This window comes from Lipophrys pholis (genome assembly GCF_963383615.2).
Source record: "Lipophrys pholis genome assembly, chromosome: 15".
NCBI classification, from domain to species: Eukaryota; Metazoa; Chordata; class Actinopteri; order Blenniiformes; family Blenniidae; genus Lipophrys; species Lipophrys pholis.
The window spans coordinates 19,496,398-19,508,387 of NC_137642.1; positions in this window are offsets into that span (position 1 = coordinate 19,496,398).

Sequence of the window (11,990 nt, forward strand, 5' to 3'; positions counted from 1 at the left end):
TGTAGAGGTAATAAAGATATTACACACATACAAATCAAAATACACATTCAAGTCATTTTTTTGGTAACATTGCAGCCCCAGAAAGGTACATCAACAATTATGAGTCAGAAAAAAAAAAGCTGCCACCTTCAGAATTGCAACGCAAATGTTGAATGGCTTGTGTCTTGTTCACTGGTTTTCATTTGACAACACTGATAAATCACCATCAATGTATCGGGCACCGCTGATGTACAGAATTTTAAAAATGTAATTTATTATTTACCGGTTGACCCCTCGTGGGCTGGTCAGGAACGGCCAAAGGGCTGCACACTGCCCAGTTAAAACGTCCTAAAATATCAATTTACAATGATATACAACTACTGATTGCTTATCTTCACTGCTGCAAAGCCCCTTTACATGTGGAATCTCATGTTACTGACATCAGAAGATCCAAACATTTACAATTATTCATGACAGATCTGATATAAACAGCTTATCATCTCTGTCTAAAGCCAGCTGTAAACAAATCCACCGATGATCAACCAACCTGATTTAATCTCCCACTTAGATTTCCAAACAACCCTTGTGTGACACACACACACACACACACACACACACACACACACACACACACACACACACACACACACACACACACACACACACACACACACACACACACACACACGCTTCACAGACGTTAAATCTGAGTCCGTCAACCAGAGAACAGGCAGAAGTTTATGAGATTAGGCATTTGGCATCAGCTATCAAAGCCAACAACAGCAGAAACAGTGTTCCTTAAAAAGGGATCTGTGTGCTCGAGTGCGTGTCCGTGTGTGTGTGTGTGTGTGTGTGTGTGTGTGTGTGTGCGGGTGCGTGCACGCTTCCTCCCACCAATCTAAACAAGCCCCAACAGCCCCTTTGTTCAGGAGTTGCTCCAGGAGAGCGTGTTGATGGAGCTGCATCGATGTTCGGATTAAGGCACGCCTCCGTGATCAAGTGCTCAAACACTAGATAAGAGCGTCAGAAACACCCTTTAATCCTGGCTAACCCTTTTCTAAATAGGATGGGATCCGACCTTGCTCACTGGAGGAGGGGAGGTTTTTAAACCAGGGCAGGAAGTTCAGCTTCTCTGTGATATGTGAAGAGCATGGGTATATAAATATATTTAAATCAATTAGTAAGTATTGGAGTGGAAGCTTTTCTCATTCACATAGTTAACATTTTCTTTGCATGAGACTAAACGATGAGACTTTCAACAACTTATCTGGGTTAATTCTGACAATGGATCAAATATTTATCATCAAGGGAGTTTAATAAGTGCCGTTCAAATAAATTGTCCAGAGGACAGATGAGTAATATTTCATATTGAAAATCTGGGATCTTATGTCTTATGACATGTCGTAATTTCTTTAATCTTAGTTGAGATCGAGTTTGTGAGAGACAGTCAGTTAATTTCCACACTCTGCCATTGTTAGTGTGGTCAATCTACTCGCACATGTGGAAAAAAAAGTATTGATTGATTGATATTGATCTTCATGCATATCGGCGAGTGCTTTTTTTTCCGGACCCCCAAAGCTGACCTCATTCAAACTGAGAATTAGACTGATTCTGTGTTTCCAATACAATTCTTAATCAGGAGACATTAGTGGGATACGTCCACCAGCTTGGCTATGCTTATGCTTTCGTAAATGCGCTATAGTTTTTCCCGTGGGTGAATAATATGAATACCCTACCGTCGTACCCCACCACAGTCACTATGCTTCCTCATGTGGATCCGTTTGGTTTCTCTCTGTAAAAAGCACCTAGAAATGACTGTGTTGTATTTGGTGCTTTATAAAAAAAGTTGAATTGAATTGAAATTAATCATATAAAAATCATATCATTCCGATTATATAGGGTTGTTTTTAGCTTCTGAACATCAGAGGCCTTAAAGAAGCCCCTCTCTCTCTCTTTCTCCTCACTTCTTGTCATTTTCTTTCAATGGAAGGAAAATGGAATTTGAAAGTTTTATTTAAAAGAAGAAACTCTCTTTATTAATCACGCAGCACACTATGCAAACTTAAAAAAAAAAACAGCGCTGTCCATGGTGCTGTGATACTCGACCCCCGAACCGGCTAAACAAGCACTAAAGTGCGCCATGCTCACACAATGATGGTACTTACACGTTTCCCTTCAGCATACAAAGTCATTAATATGCAGCGCAAACTCATAGACTTATCGTTCCATAATTCTTGACACTTGAAATCTCAAGCCTACACAGTGTTACGGAAAGAAAGAATAATATTTGAGTCAGTCACTCACCACTGGCTGTTGTTTATTGCTTAAGGAGGAATGTGTTTTATCTGGCAGATGTGTGCCTGATGAAGTCATTGGCGATGGCATCCAGGTTTTCTCCCTGCTGAAATGTGTTTGAGTGTTCAACACCGCAAGGTGATTGAGTCTCCCCTGTCCCATGCTGGCGTGTTGATGGGATTTTACAGGCCTGAGAAGGACCTCTCTGATGTGCAGGAGGTCACGGGAGCAGTAAGACCAAGTCGGATTAATTTGGTGAGCGCTATCTCCTCTATTAGTGTGCACGGAACATCATGTGCAAATAGTTCAGTCATTTCATTAAGAATGTCGTGAGAATAACTACTTTGATTCAGCCAGGTCTCTAACTCCGGGTCTTTTTGCACGTAAGTTCAGCCATTGTCTCAACGCCAGTCAGTCTTCATGACCCCGAATGGCTAATGCTTGACACACCAAATCGCGTACAGAAGACAAAATGCTCATCAACGCCGTTCTTGCCTCAGCCAGAGAGAGAGAGACAAGCTGCTATATGAACTCGAGCATCAGCAGCACTTGCAATGGCAGCTGCAGCTCCGTGAGCATTTGACTTCTTGTGGAATCAAAAACATTCAGTTGCTTTACCGGAACCACAAAAGTCATCCTTTACAAAAGCCTTGTAAGAATCCAGGTCACGTCATGTACAGGGTAATGGGGCTCATGTTTTGTCAGCAGATGAACATACTTCACAGGGCACTTTGTTTCTCCACAGGGATTTACCTTTCCAGCTTACCTAGTACTTTCTCCTCGCTGACCCTTGATGCTGTCCATGTTGCTGGTGGTGCCGCCACTGCTGCTTCCATTGCCACTGCCCTGGCGGCGGTGGCGGCGGCTAGTTGTTTTTTTAGATTTAAAATGTGTCAGTTTCTAACTGTTGATAAGAGACTAAGCTTTTGTTTTATTATGTGTACGCAATGAATGTTATCTCCTAGTGGGTACTTGAGTACTGGAGCAGAGACGGGCTGGGCACCTTTGACCTGAGGGCGAACCCAGAATATATATGGTAAATATTGTAAGGGGGCATGTCAGACCTAATTTACCCATCGTTACTAAATTCATCTTGTGTGTTGTGAGTGTATATATATATATGTATATATATATCAATCAATCTCTTGATTGTCTGTGTATCAAGCTATCCAATCTACCTTGAACAGAAGTTGCCAGAAGCTTCTGAAATAGTGAATACACAGTGACGACCTGCTATTGAATGAAACGTATTTGTAAAACCTGTGCAGCGCAGCAATGTTTAGTTAAAATATTTAAACATTTTCGAGTTAACGGTCTGTTTCATGGGCAGTTAAGTTAAGTTAGGTTGTCAAAGCACAGATGGATCTTGCCCTGTTGTTTACATCAGGCTGATTACTGATGTCCAGTGATAATCAGTTACTGGGATGATAACCATGAAAGATTGTCTTTCTTTTTTTAAAGGTGTGTTGGGAGTGATTCAGAGTTGACTGGCTTGTGAGTGTTTTCAAGGCAGTTTCTTGGGCCTTTGAGGTGTAAAAGTATTTTGTCAAGCCAGCACTTTCTGACTGCTTGAGTAATGTGTTTTGCTGCGATGGAGGGAACAAGCTCGTGACAACTGAGAATGAGTTAATGCGTCAACATATTTAATACAGAAATGAACCGGGGAGAAAATTTGTCAAACCCGAGTCAAATCACGGCTGTCGGCGACGATGAGCCAAAAGGACAGTCTGAAAAATGATTCTGACGGGAGAGAGAGTGTGTGTGTGACTGACAAAGATACACAAATGTGGCTTTTATGTATCACCATATTTCATGTTTCACTTACAAGCGAGGTTTCAACAATGAAGGCTCTTTTTGTCTGGTCTTAATAACATTGCAGTGAAACTGCACCGCTGGAAAAGCGCTTTTCATTAGTGATATTTGGATAGAGCTCAACCGTTGAGGGTGAGAAAAATTAAGATGTGAAGTAGGAAGAATTTAGTTGGTATGAATTTATTGTGACTGTATCAACATGCACAATATACATATTGTCAGAGATTGAACCGCACTGAATGATTTTTCAATGCCTGAGAGCCTCACGGTCTGAGATGTTCAACCAGCAAGGTCGTCGACATTTTCTCTTCTTTTGTAAGAATTGTAAAACGTGCAGCAGTGAATAGAAACATTGCAGCAGATATTGGAATGTATGAGAAGCTTGTGAGGGACTGGAGAAAAGCTGAGGAACTGCTACATGTGATGAAGAAAACAAAATTTTTCACAATTGGTTCTGAAAAAAGTAGTTGCTGGATGAGGATTACTGACGTGCACGTGTTACATGTAGTCACAGAAAAATAAATGTCTTATTCAGCAGTGCTTTGCTTGTTTTTCACAACTTGTAGACCAGATAATCCGATTATCACTCGGTCCTTTGTGGTATGTCTATTGTGCTCGTTGATATTGCAATATTGATACATTACACGAAATATTGTGTCACCCTGCAACCAATAAAATGTTACTTTTAAGTCCAGATAAGATACGAGAAGAGGCGCACTCCATTTAAAGGTATTGTTTTTATTTTATCTCCATTGCTGGAAGAAAAAAAAGAAGAAATCCTTCATCCATTTTCAAGTTAAACTCCCTCTTTGTCTCCCTCGGCATTTTTCATTTTCACCTCGCTTCACACAATCGTGCCACAAAACTGTTGAAATTGGATGTTAAAATACCTTTACTTTAGCGGGCTGTCATCTCCAGGCTGACGTGTGAAAAGGTAATACCAGGTAGGCTTTTACTTCCACAGAGGAATCCCAGCCCCTCCTCGTCCTCGCCGTGACAATAACTGCACCAAATTCACACCGTCCCTCTAAAAACTGCCCCCAAACCAAAGACCACCATCACCCACCGGGGTTTTAACACCTCATTAGAGCGGAGAAAGACACGCCGTGTGGAGTTTTCATTGATGACATTGGAAGAAGGTGAGTCGCCTCGTTCGTCTTTGTCGCAGAATGACATAAAATCCGGAGAAAGGGGAGCAGAAAATACTGAAAGTGATACATTTATTTCCCTCTAGCGTCACGTCTGCTGATGGGAATCTGCAGAGGGGTCCACAAAATAACACCTCACTATGTTATTCAATGCAACAACCCGGTAATGCTGTTTTATCACGTGAAATCATTTTTCTTCAGGACGAAAAAAATCAGTTTCTGAATAAGTTCCTGTTACACATTGAACCTTTTTTAAAAAAATATATAATTTAAGTTCTTCGTGATTAATTCAGTATTTTCCCAAGAATGATTACTTTTTTTCCTTTAAATGTGTTTCAATTTATCTTGTTAAATCTTCTACTTTTGTCTTCTTAATATTGTAAATTATGCCACATTTGAGTGGGACTATGCAGGCAATGAAGCAATAAAGAATATTATTGTATTTTTAATTGATGAATCATTCAACATGAAAATCATGAAAACCCAAAATGGACTGATTTCCTTGTAATTGTATCCAGTAATTTATTTAACAATTCAAAAGTGAGTGTTTTTCTTCAAGCTTTCTTACACCCTTATATTGTCCTGATAGGTGGAGTCTGCTTTCATTTATTGTAGAGGCTGTGGAATAAAGTGACAGAACTAGAGTCCCAAATGTGGCTTTGATGAATCGACACCAGTTAGATTTTGTTTTTAGGTAAGTCATGTTTTAGTTGTTCGGAGCGTCTCCTGTTTAATCTGATGTCATGACAGTGGTACTCAGAGTCACTGAAAACGCTTCTATTTGAAAAGGGATGCCAAGGTGGAATGTCCACAGATCTGGAGATTGCGAGGATCATTATTAAAGCATTTCTGATCCCAGCCTTAATTATGTCAACATTTCCTAGTTATTTTACTCTCCGATGATTTCCGATATGAATTGTTTGTCAGAACAAAACAAGACCTGTTATGATGGAGCTCAGTCATGCCACGACTCGCGTCCCCTTTTATTGCGTAAATTCTGATGTTCCTCACAACTAAGTTATTTTTCAACTAAACAAACCTTTTGATTAAAAATAATCGACATGTTGGAAAAAAGGAAAGCACCTAGAAAACAGTCCAAATTGACCACCATGTCTTGTCGTTTAACATATTCCGAGCCGTTACCTTCAAAAGTTAAGTAACTCTTTTTTCATTTTCGAGATGAAATTCTCACGAACTGTGCGAGTTGAGCAAGAAAGACATCTCGGGGAATGGGAACTAACTAACTGATAGCTCTGTAGCTCCAACTAGAGGCAGGTAGGGGAATGACCGTTAAGCAGTGCTTTCGACATGGATGAATCACTAACTAATTTTTCTGGTGCCAACAACCGAAGAGGTGAACACGTCACTGTTCAGCTGACTAGACGCATCTCTCCCTTGTATTAGCATCTGTAACAGGAGTGATGATGAACCTCCCAGTTAACTTGGAGACGCCGCGCACGTCCTTAACTCATTGACTCCAAACGCCCAATTAGAAGGACAGATAAGAGAAACGACAAGCTATTACGTCTCGAACATGGCAACCCCCGAGTGCCCGCGCAAACAAGGATCCTTAATTCCTGTGTCTAGATTAAAAACACCTGTTGGTAAACAAGACAATTATTCTGTTCTGTCCAACAGGGAGCGCCGCGTTAATCATACACGCATCCTCCCGTGTTAAAGGCAACCTGATATCCCCCCACTGAATTCTCACTGATTAACTCGATACTCCCGACTGTTTAAAATTCATCCCACCAATGAACAAGAAACTGATCTCCAGTGTGTGTGTGTGTGTTTGTGTGTGCACGCGTCTGTGTGTGTGTGTGTGTGTGTGTGCGCCTGTGCACGACTGCTTTATTTCCTCAAGATCCCGGAAAGTGTATGCATAAAATATCCAGATCCCTGGCGTCAGCACAATTAGCTGTTAAATAAAATGCCTGCTCCTTGATGCTTTTGCAACATTTTAATTAGACAAACCAGCAGAAGTGCAGCCCCGTTTTAGTAAAATAAACAGCCCTGTTTGCCAAGAAAAGGCTCCCTGGAGGGAAAGGCACTAAGTGAGGTTGCTTGGGGCAGGAAATGGAGCGATAGCAGCAGTTTACCCAAGGAACTAAAAGATATTTGTTTCTTTGGAAAAAGAGAAACACTTTTCCTTCAGGCGCCAATATTTTTTTAGTACGTGCTCAATTTTTTTGTAAAACTACATGTATGCATCTCAACATTCTATATTTATCAATGAAATAGCAACGGAAACGTCCCTGTGTGACTTTTTGCTTCTTTTTTTAAACACATATTAGCAGTTAAAGAATTTATGAGGTCTCAGAATATTGTACTAAAGCGGCATTGTAGTTATAATCTCTTTAATCCCAGACACCGATTGGAAGTTTAAGCACAGATAATTGCATTAAATTCATTCATTTGACTTTTCCTGTGTGTTTATTGATTATTGACATGCAGTCCTGTCAGACATCAAGGCTGAATCAAATATGTTGAAATGATGTCATTAATCATAATTACTCATCTTTGTAATTGAGTATTTCTTGTGTTGGTAGATTGTAAAAACAAGTATTTCTGCTTTTGCTTAATTAAGCTCAACATTTCGGGATGCTTTAGGGATATTTTGCATTAATCTATTTTTATGTGTCTGTAGTTATAGTGAGTTGTGTTGTGAGAGTGTGTTTCAGTTTCTCCTTTCCATTTTACGTCGGATGCCGCTCTTGATGCAACGTGAGGATCTGGGGGTTAAGAGCCTTGCTCGGGGTTCTGCGTTGGGTTTGCATGATTTCCCTCTGTGGGGTTCCTCCATGCATCTCAAAGTCAAATCATCCCCCGCTTCATGTGAGACCTCCCGTCATGAAATCTTCTTCATCACATGTATAAGTCACGTTATTTCTGAGAAGTGCTGAAGAAAGAAGGGCAGAATCGTTTTGTTTAGTTTTAGATGAAACAATCACAGGAGCCTTCATTTCTCCCCTCATACTTTATTCACGCCACCTCTTGTTCTGTCCACGTCGCCCGTCCTCCGTCTCTCACCAACTCTTCTCGCCCCTGAGCTCCACAGAGAGCATTTTCAACATTTTTCTCCCACTTGATGGCTCTCTGTGTCTCCTCCCCCCGGCGCCCCCATCGCTCTCTTCTCCTTGGAAGTGACGACTGGCAAACTGTCATGCACGTAATCACATTGTCAGGCCATTTTCAAACATTGTCAGCCGTTTTGTCCCACAGAGGCTGCAAGGTGGGGAATATGTCTGAGCTCCAAGAATCAAACAATGGTATTGTCAACACGCGTATAAGTAAAGTGGTGACTCAAAGTATCGCTGGGCCTTTTTGAGCGAGGCGCCTATGTTTGTGTGCGAATGCAGGATGCGGAAAAATAGCCTGTTTAAGTGAGTGACTTTGAGTTTAAATATTGTTTTTTCTTGTGGCTTGCACCTCAGAGCAATAATGTCCCTGGTTTGAGTCTGAGTTTGCATGTTTTCCCTGTGAATGCATTGGTTTCCTCTGGTACTCCAGTTTAAAAACATGCATTTGAAGTTGATTTAAGGGTGAACCCTGCCTTCTTAGTCCGTATTCAGCCTCCTGTGACCCTAGGAGGGGTGACGTGGTATAGAAGGTGAAGGAACTCGCTTTACATCCACTTTACAATATGTCTTGTGGTTGGAAAACTTAACAAAAGACACAAATGATCATTTAAATTCGCACCACAAATATACTAAAACCTATTTTTTGTCAACAACCTGCAAGGACCCAGTTGTAAACTTTGAACTAAAGGGACTTTAAAGCATGATACAAACAGTATGTGCGCGAAGAGTGTGTGTGTGTCCTAAAGAAACTTTAATTTATTGTATGTTTTTCATAATATATATAAACACAGGACAGGTACGGGCCAGAGTAAATATAAAAGCAAGTACCATCTGGCAGAATGATACAATACAGAGGACTCAACATCTAATATACACAGTTGTTGAGAATCTTATTGTTTTTCCGTTATTCGTTTTCTTTATCTGTTTGAAGTTGCAGATTAAAGTGAGAATTTCCGTCTTGTGAATCAAGTTTCTAATTTATTTCGCCCAATTCAGAATGGGTGGATCGCACATTAGCCAGCATTTAGTTATTGATTTTTTTACTTGCAGCCATAAATATCCTGAAGAGGCATACATCTCTTTTACATGGACCACAACAGGAGCCTCAGTAGAGTGTTATTAAACCATAATGGTGCTCACCAGCCTGCTCACACACTTCACCTACTCTGCTGCTCATCCCACAAATGTAAGTTTCTTACAAATTTTCACAGATTTTTCTTGCTTTTTTTTTTAAATTTTAGACAGTTTATACAACTAAACTCTCATCAAAGCTTATAAACTGTGTTTGGAGGACTAATTCTTTGTAGTTTCAGACTTTCTTTTTAGTAGTGGAGGTAAAACCCCTGAGAGACCCTATCAGTCTCTCTGAAGCAGAGAGTTCGTGTCACATCCTGTCCACTGGGGGGCAGTATAGCCTTTGTAGTAAGCTGCTGTTGGGCCCACTAAAACTCCCTCTGGATGTCCTCAAGCTGAATTCTGCCCTCTGAGGGGTGGAATGAAGGGGCAAAGTCTCTTACTGGGAAGCTGAACTTATTTGTGAAGGAAATGTTGAGAAGTGAATGTATGAAATATGACCAAAACTAAATTAAACAAACCCTTCACAGTTACAATATAAATATTTTAGAGTCCTTCTGCATTAACTGGTCATGAAATGTGATCTGATGTACATCCACAGTGCTTCACCTAACTTCACATAATGAATTATATTACTCCATATCTGTATTAAACATGCCGATTAAAACATGCACAGTGCTTTGCTGGTGGGGAAAAAGTCAGTGAGCGTTTCAGCTGATGACTCCAGAAAAAGCTCATTTGACTCTATGAACCAGTTTGTGACCTCTGACCTTTTAGATTGTGCTGTTCGATAGAGGCATCGTCCAAACCAGATCTCTGCAGATTCGATTACATTTATGAGCAATTAATGCACAAAGCTAGGAAATTCCAAAAACGTCATAAACATTTTCCTTTCATTCTTAAATAATTGCAAATAACAAAAAAATGGTGTGTTTGGTAGAGTTAAAACTTTGTCTGAAAGATGCTTTTTATTGCGTGCTCAGGTCTGCTGTTGAGAAAAGTAATACAACTTATATTGACACCAAACTCCAAGAAACTGTATTGTTGGGCATCTTTATCTTTAAAAAAAAAAAAAAGATAAAAATAAAGCAAAGCCAGTGTGCAAAAACTATTTGTGGCAGGCTTTTCTTTTTCTTTGTGTCTTTTTAAGACTGCATTGCCTGGTTCTGAGCTCCTGCAGTAGCCATTAAAGACCGGTCTTCTTTTTTCCTTCTACTTCCAGTTCCTCGGTGTGCACGGAGTGCGTCTCATATCCCTGCTGCAGCTATTTACAGTCACATAATACTGGCTAGATAAACTCTTTTGATGTGTGCCGCAATCTCAGATCTCTTCTCCCTGTCTTTGATGGGGATAGGTTTAGACATGGCAATCAAGACGTATTCACGTGAAGGGCATTGATTGATTCTTAGATTATCTTTCCAGCGCTAAGTTTAGAGTTCTTTTCTTTCAAAAAAATAAAAAAAGGGGAGGAGGGGGGGGGGGGGGGGGGGGGGGTTGTTTTGAACGGAGCTGCAATCAGCAGAGTTTTCAGCCCAAAATAATTCCCATGGTGGGAATTAAATGTACAGATGAAGTCCGAGGAAAAAGCAGTTTTAAATCCTGAAGTCCAGAGCTGCCCAAAAGTTTCTGCCCTTTTAAGATGTTATATCTAGCTTTTTTAGTTTTTTGTTTTGCGGGGGGGGGGGGCTTTTAAAGTATCTTATTCCCATTTTTATATAACTGTGTCATCTTTGAGTGATTTAGTGGCCGACAATATTAACAATGCAGACATTTGGTTTGGTGACTTTCATCAGGGACGATCCAACATGTAGAAGATATGAAAATAGGTTCGTATTAGTCATGATTGCCAACCCCTACTCCATTAATTGAAAGTTCTAGTTTTAATGACATAACAATATCGAATTCACCTTTTTTTTTTTTTTTTTTAGATATATTAACAACTAATAATCTTTTTTTCTGAAGACATAAATTAATTGTTAGAATCATTCGGTCATAGTACACATGAAGGGGCACGAGATGCTGCACTCATGCACGCACAGAAACGTTTTCTCGAATACTTCCAGTCATTGTCTTGAGGTTAGATTTGCTCTTGAATTATAATACTCTTCCCTTTCAATGAATAATTTTCCAATATTTCCTGGCAGTAGATTGTTTTGTGCTACAGATTTTAGTTGTGCTGTCTGTAATTCCATCAGATGTTAAAAAATAAATAAATAAAAAAGAGAGAGCGAGCGAGAGAGATCTGCACCGTAGTGATGATTCTGGGCGATACATGAAGGCCGAGACAATACAGTAGACATATCATGCTGCAAGTGAAGGTTCAGCATCCAGTGACAGATATTGTTTTTCAATATCATGTTCTTGCGAGGGAGCGAGCGAGAGATAGTGGTGTGTGATAGTTCGTCAGTCCAAACAGAGTCATAAAGCGCTGCATGGTTAAGCCTGATGAATTAATAACAGGGAGGCAGATGGGTCCCAGGGGCACTGTGGGAGCAGAGCAGCATGGAGAGCAGAGAGAACACACGGCGATATCACACACACACACACACACACACACACACACACACACACACACACACACACACACACACACACACACACA